Here is a 7480-nt window from a genome sequence, read left to right on the forward strand (position 1 = left end):
AATCCTTCCCATTCAACCTCTCAAAGTGCAGGGATTACAGGCATGAGCCACTGCACCCAGCTAAAACACATCATCATAATGATGGAACATATGAGAAATCTCAGCAGACAACTCAAAGGTATTAAAATGAGAAAGTCCTGGATGGAAAATTACAATATCTGAAATAAAAATTTATTAAATAGACAACAGAAGAATGTAGTGAGTCAGTGGACTTTCAGAATACATACTATTCTAAAAATGGAGAGAAAAGATTTCAAAAATATAAAAAGAGCTTTGGTTAGCTATTGGACAATAGCTAATATTGGAAATCCCAGAAGAAGAGGAGAAATAGAATATGGCACATGATATTTTTGACAAAATAATGATCAAAAATCTCTCAAACATAAAGTTCCAAGGAGCACAGCTAACAGAACAAGATAAATGCAAACACAACTACACTTAGGCATATTCTAGTAGAAATACTGAAAATCAAAGATTAAGAAAATATCTTAAAAATACCCAGAGTAAAAGAAAACACATTACTTACAGGCAAATGCAAGACAGAACTCACTGGTTCAATATCTCAAAATGCTGGGAAGAAAAAAACGTTAACCAGAAATTCTACACAGAGTGAAAATACAAACCAAAAATCAAAGCAAAGCAACAATTTCTGGATATGCATAAAAGATGAAATTATATGTTGCTAGAAGATCCATAGCACAAGAAATGCTGATATCCCTCAGGCTGAGGGATATTAAACAAGATGGAAATCCAGCATTATAGAAAGGAACAAAAAGAACCAGAAATGGGAAGTATACAGGTCAATACAAAGACTGTATATTCTCCTTCTCTTAATTTTCTTAAAAGACATATGATTGTTTAAATAGAAACCATAGCACTGTATGGTTGGTTTATAACCTACTTAAGTATAACTTATATTATAACAATCACCCAAAGGAAGAGAGTAAAGGTTACTACTTAGGGGTAAGGAACTTACTTTTTTGGTAAAGCCATAGATTTTCATGTCTAAGTAGAAAGGTGTTAAGGAGTGGTATTGCAGGGATGGTAATAATGGAATCAACCTGTAAAAATTAGAGCACACTCATGTGATTTAAAAGCCGATACATTATTTAAAATGAAATTTTTCTTTAAATTAATCTAGAAGATGGTAAGAATAAAGGAATAGAGGAAGAAAAAAGAGAAAAAAATAACAAATTGGTAGATTTAGAACAAATATGCCAATAATTAATAAGTATATCTGGACCAAAAACCACCATTAGAAGTTAGAGTGTTAGGTGAGATTTTTAAAAAGAACAAGAATCTGCTGTAATGTTTGTAAAAAAAAATTCACTTTTAATATAAGTCACAGATAGATTGAATGGAAAAAATCTTCTTCAAATAGCAAGCAAAAGAAAAATGAAAGTGCCTCTATTAACATCAGAAAAAAATGTTGCTTTAAGATGAAGACTAAAATAAGAGATAAAACGGAACATTTAATAAGAATGAAAGACGTATTGCTTGTTAGCATAACTATCTTAAACATGGGAGTAACTAGTAATAAAGCTACAAAATACACAAAGCAAAAATGGAGAGAATTAGAGCGATAGACAAATCCAAACTTATAATAGAGATTTTACACCCTTATTTCAATAATTTGTAGAATGAGATAAAAGGTCAGTAAGAATACAGAATATCTAAGCCACATTAGTAACCACCTCAACCTAACTGAAATTTATTAGACACTAAATGAAACAACTGCAGAATACACATTCTTTTCTGATGCAGATGAAATGTTCACGAATTTAGACTATATGGTTGGCTATAAAACAAGTCACAATAAATTTCCAAAGATTGAATGCTTACAGATAATGTTATCTGACTACAATGGAATTAATAAAAAGGCAATCAGAAAGAGATATTTATAAAATCCTCAAATATTTGGAAGGTGAATAAAGTATTTCTAACTAATGCATAAGTCAAGGAAAAAAATAGAAGTGAAATTAGAAAATGTTTTGAACTGAATTATAATAAAAATACAAGATACCAAAACATACGAAATGCAGCTTAAGTGGTATGTAGAAGAAAACTTGTATCTTTAAATGCTTATAATATAAAAGAGGGAAAGTTTCAACTTAATCATCTTGCTTCCACTTTAAGAAGCAAGGAAACATGACCAACCTGAAAGTAAGTGAAAGGAAAAAAAAAAAAAAACAACAGAGCAAGACTGAAATACAAAACAAACAGCAGACCAAAATAGTAAAGCAGAAATTGGTGGATTGAAAAAATTAGAAAAATTTATAAATCTCTTATCAGACTGATGAGTCAAATAACAGAGAAAACACAAATCTCCAGTCTTGGGAATAAAAGACAGAATATCGCCACAGAAATTAGACATTAAAAGATAAAAAAGGCAATACACACAATTTTATGCTAATAAATTTCAAAATGTAGGTAGGATATACCATTTACCAAAATGATCACAAATGAAGTAGAAAATTTTAGGTATACTTTTATATATGACCATTAAAGAAATTGATTTTTTATTTAAAAAAATGGTGCTCGCAAAAAGTGAAAGAAAACAAATGTTGAGGTCCAGATGGTTTCACTGTTGAATTCTGTTAAACATTTATGGAACGCATAATACCAATCTTACACAAATTTTTACAGAAAGGAGGGAATTAGGGAATTATTTCTAACTCATATAAATGTTTAAGCTTACTGTCTGAGAATAAAAATTAAGGAAAGAAAGCCTTAACCAAGAAAGAAATCCCATCATTTGCAACAACACGAGTGAACCTGGAGAACCATTATGATAAATGAAATAAGCTAGCACAGAAAGACAAATACTGCGTGACCTCACTTAGATGTGAAGTCTAAAATAGTTGAACTAATAGAAGTAGAATGGTGGTTGCCAGGGACGGGGTGATTGAGGTGTTTGTCAAAAGATGCAAAGTTTCATTAGATAGGAGGAGTACGTCCTGGACATTTATTGTACATGATGCCAATGGCTAATGTTAATTTACTGTATACTCTAAAATTGCTGAGAGTAGATTTTAAATATTCTCTTAACAAAAAAATGATAAGTATGTCAGGTCTAGATCCTGAAGAACAATTTTTACATCCATATAATGAGAAATGTGCTATTATGTTCGAAGCATTATTGTTTGTAAGCAAGAAAAACTGCAGAAAACATCAAACTATATTAATAGAGAAGGAATAAATGAATTAATTGGGGTGTATTCTTTGTTCTTTAAAAAATTGTTCTAGAGACACAATCTTGCTACGTCACCCAGGCTACAGTGCTGTGGCACAATCATAGTTCACTGTAACCTGAAACTTCTGGGCTCAAGTGATCCTACCACCTCAGCCTCCCAATTAGATAGGACTACAGGCGCTTGCCATCGAACCCAGCTAATATTTTTTTATTATTTTTTGTAAAGACGGAATCACTGTGACCTCAAACTTCTGGGCTCAAGTGATCCTCCCGCCTCAGCCTCCCAATTAGCTAGGACTACAGGTGCTTGCCATCACACCCAGCTAATTTTGTTTTATTATTATTATGTGTAAAGACGAAGATCTCCCTATGTGGCCCAGACTGGTCTTGAACTCCTGGGCTCAAGCAATCCTTCCAACTTGGTCTCCCAAATCACTGGAATTACAGGCACGAGCTACCATGCCTGGCTATATTGTAATAAAGCAGTTAAAATTAATGAGTCTTGTATATATTAACAAACATGTATACATATTTAAAATGGTATGTTGAATAAAAAGCAAGTTATAAAAACATTCATCGTATGGCTTACTTTAATTTTTAAAACAAACTGAAATACTGTATATTATGTATTTACACATATAAAACAAAAATATAAACATGTAGAAAAGATAAACATCAACTTTAGTGTCATGGTTACATCTTGGAGGTATGAAATAGTATAGACAGAGATCCTTAAATTGGGTCTTTAGCTGTTCGATTTCTTAAAGAAAAAAACTGACAAATGGGATGAAATGCTTCCATTTGTTAAGTTTGGATCATGTATGCTTAAGTGTGAGCTAGCACTTAGTATTTAACACTTTCCTCTATATTTATATATTTAGTATTTTTAAAAATCAGACCAAAGGAGATATATATTCCATTTGCTTTCATTTATGTACAAGATGAAATTATTTCATCTAGAACACAAAATAAGCTAAGGATGTCTGTCTTTAAATATTTCAAGTAATATTTTTGCTAGTTGTTTGTTGGTAATCCAGATACATAAACTTTTCTTTCTTTCTTACTTTTTTCTGAGACGGAGTCTCGGTCTGTCTCCCAGGCTGGAGTGTAGTGGCGCGATCACTACTCACTGCAAGCTCCGCCTCCTGGGTTCACGCCACTCTCCTGCCTCAGCCTCCCGAGTAGCTGGGACTACAGGCACCTGCCAGCATGCCCGGCTAATTTTTTGTATTTTTAGTAGAGATGAGGTTTCACCGTGTTAGCCAGGATGGTCTCGATCTCGTGACCTCGTGATCCGCCCGCCTTGGCCTCCCAAAGTGCTGGGATTACAGGAGTGAGCCACCGCGCCCGGCCCCAGATACATAAACTTTTCTAACAGTACAAAATCAAGCTGTTTTGAATTGATTTACTAGGAGAAAGTAAACGGAGCTAATTTATTCACTCATTTAAGGCACCTGCTATGATCGGTGACTTAGTTGAATTGTAAAATACTGTAACTTCTGGGAGGTTAGGGGAGGTTCAGTCTTATTTCCCCCCAGCTGAGAACTATCTACAACCTTTAACTGCATCAAAACATTAGTTTATACCTCGGGATCAGTTTCCAGCTTAATAAGTTCACTTCTGTCTTATTACGGAGGAGATGAAAGCAAGGTATAATTAAAAGATAGTATTCAGAGAGAAAATGATATCTGTGGTTCACCATTTCCTTCACATTTTTATTGGAACAAATATTCTATTCATATAGGAAATATCTATGAAAATATTTTAAGATTATACAGCATTTTGTAAAATCAAAATGCATTCCTTTGGAAGAAGTGAGGAAGGAACTTCCCTAAAGTAGCTTACAAATTTCACCTGTATCGTCAGAGACATCTTTCTTTCTCCATTGAGAGTTTATTTTTTAAAATATGGTTTTCAAGATGCCCCTAAGATGTACTCCAAGTTAATGTACTATATTTTTATAATAAAGAACATGAAGAGAACTTAAAGTTAGTTTAGTACATACATTAATATTTTAGGTGTGAATCTAAGATCTAAGAAAATTACCAAAGTTTTATAAGATGCCCTGATGAAATTTAAATGTGAAAAGGCCTAACTTCCTTCTACTTTAACTTCTTTGCACTGTTTAAGAAATCGAGGAAATGTTGTATCTTCAGATATCTTTATTTTGTTGTCACTTTGTTTTTCCTCAGCACTTCAAAAATGTTAAGATTCTATATTTTTATTGAGAAATATCCATTTATCTTTAGAACAGGAATGCATCCAGATAGAGAGCATCATATTTACTGAGAACATTCACAGCATCTCTCTTTTTGATCTTTTAAACAAGCCTTGGCTTTACCTTTTCCTCTTTCCTCGAGAGACCTATTTCATCATTACAATATCAAAAGATCCATCTTAAGTACCATAAAACTGTGGTTCTGAGTACATGGATTTATTCACATATGAAATATACTTGCTTGTGGTTTTCAAAGATGTGATGGCCAACGTTTCTAGAGATTTTGGTATACAATTTTCCAGTAATAAAATGTCATAATATTCTCTTCACAGATGCCAATTACACTTTTATTATTACCTTCCCTCTGCTGTGCCTTATACTCATTACCATAGTATCTATTAAGTTTGGACATTTCCTGACATTTCTTTTTTAAAGCTACTCTTCTTCCACAATGTAAACTGGGCTTCGCACCAACCCCCATTGTCAGAAAGCTGAACAAAGTGAATCCCTTATTTCTATATGTGTCAGGTGTACATCTTTATGTTAGAACAGTGATCTGTAAAAGTTTAAGCTAATTTATCTACTTCTGCTAATTATTTTGGGATAACAAAAATGTGCTAGCACATAAACGATACTTTTACCTTGGTTCTTTCTGCTCTTCCTTATAGAAATTATTGAAACTTAACTCTAAGGCTTAGTACAAATTAAAGTTAATTTTTCCATGCAAAGTTTTAATATGACTTTATTCCTGAAATTTTTGACCTGAACTAATAAAATTTTTAAAATAATTATACTGAGTTTTTACATGCTACTTTTTATTTCTTCAACATTACCATTATGAATTTTGCCTTAGAATACACATTCCATCAGGAATTTAGATGCACAGGGATGCATGTGGATAATGCCATGAGCACCCTCTGGGCAACAGTTAATACAGCGGAGGAAAATAGATCAATGATTACTGAGTCTACAGAGCTTCCACATGAGTACAGCCAATTCATTAGATATTATCCCAACCATTAAACTTATTAGATATGATCCCAACCATTAAAAAGACGAATTTATGAGCTTCTTATATTGAGAATCAAGAAAAAAATACAAAAAGAAAGCATTCCACTGCACTGTTACACAGTGCATGATTAAATTTCAAAATTCTAAAATGAGTGATCTATATGATGAGGATATTTGATTGTGTTGTTACTTACTGTTCATTTATTAGTTTTCTGGCTTCGTGGAGAATTATCTGCCTTCTCTGAGTATTGATTTCATTGTGTGCATGGTGAAGATATTGCCTATTCTACAAGGGAGTAAGACTGAGTGAGATCCTATAGGAGAAGGCTCCTAAAATATTTTACCCCTACTAAGCCATGTGATTCATGTTGAAGGATTTTAAGGAGAAGCTCCTGCTTGATTGATAGGTATAGCAATTTCGCTTTCTCTGCTATTAAACTTCTACATTACACAAATTTACACATGAGAGTGTTTAATTCCTAGGCTGGAATTTTGCATTTTCTGTAATTTTTCTGTTAACTAGAGGATTTTGAGACCTGTGGCAGTGGCATTCGCTGCCTCAGGAGAAAGGTGGACATAGACTCAAATAAAATAAGTCAATTGAATCTCTAAATAAGTTTAAAAATATGTACTAGGGATACTAACCTGAAATCCAAGATGCTTTCAATTTGCGAACACCACATACTTGACAGAAAAAAAATTGTGAACTTCCGAATTGTTTGCTTGATGATAGCCTTGGTTTGTATGGGCTGCTGTCACAAAATATCCAAAAATATCACCGTCTGGGTGACTTGAACTACTAATATTTATTTCTCACAGTTCTGGAGGCTGGGAAATTCAAGAACAAGGTGCTGGCTGACTCAGTTCTTGGTGGGAGCTTGCTTCCTGGCTTGCAGACTTCATCTTTTTTTTTTTTTTTATGTGTCTTCTCATGGCAAAGAGTAAAATTTCTCTTGAGTCTGTTCTAATAAGGACATTAATCCCATCATGAGGATTCTACCTTCGTGACCTAATTACCTCCCAAATGCCTCGCCTTCTAATGTCAGCACATTAGTGTT

The 7480-nt window shown here is 33.3% G+C and overlaps 1 long non-coding RNA gene across 1 annotated transcript in view; it reads right to left on the minus strand.

Moving 5' to 3' along the window:
* LOC129491868 (uncharacterized) overlaps nucleotides 1–7480 on the minus strand; it is a 134820-nt gene that overhangs the window by 127166 nt on the left and 174 nt on the right. The window contains exon 1 of the long non-coding RNA XR_008660645.2: nucleotides 7068–7480. This exon is cut by the window's right edge and continues 174 nt beyond it. This is a non-coding gene — a long non-coding RNA (uncharacterized lncRNA). The remainder of the gene's footprint in view (nucleotides 1–7067) is intronic.

This window comes from Symphalangus syndactylus, chromosome 10, assembly GCF_028878055.3.
Source record: "Symphalangus syndactylus isolate Jambi chromosome 10, NHGRI_mSymSyn1-v2.1_pri, whole genome shotgun sequence".
Taxonomy (NCBI): Eukaryota; Metazoa; Chordata; class Mammalia; order Primates; family Hylobatidae; genus Symphalangus; species Symphalangus syndactylus.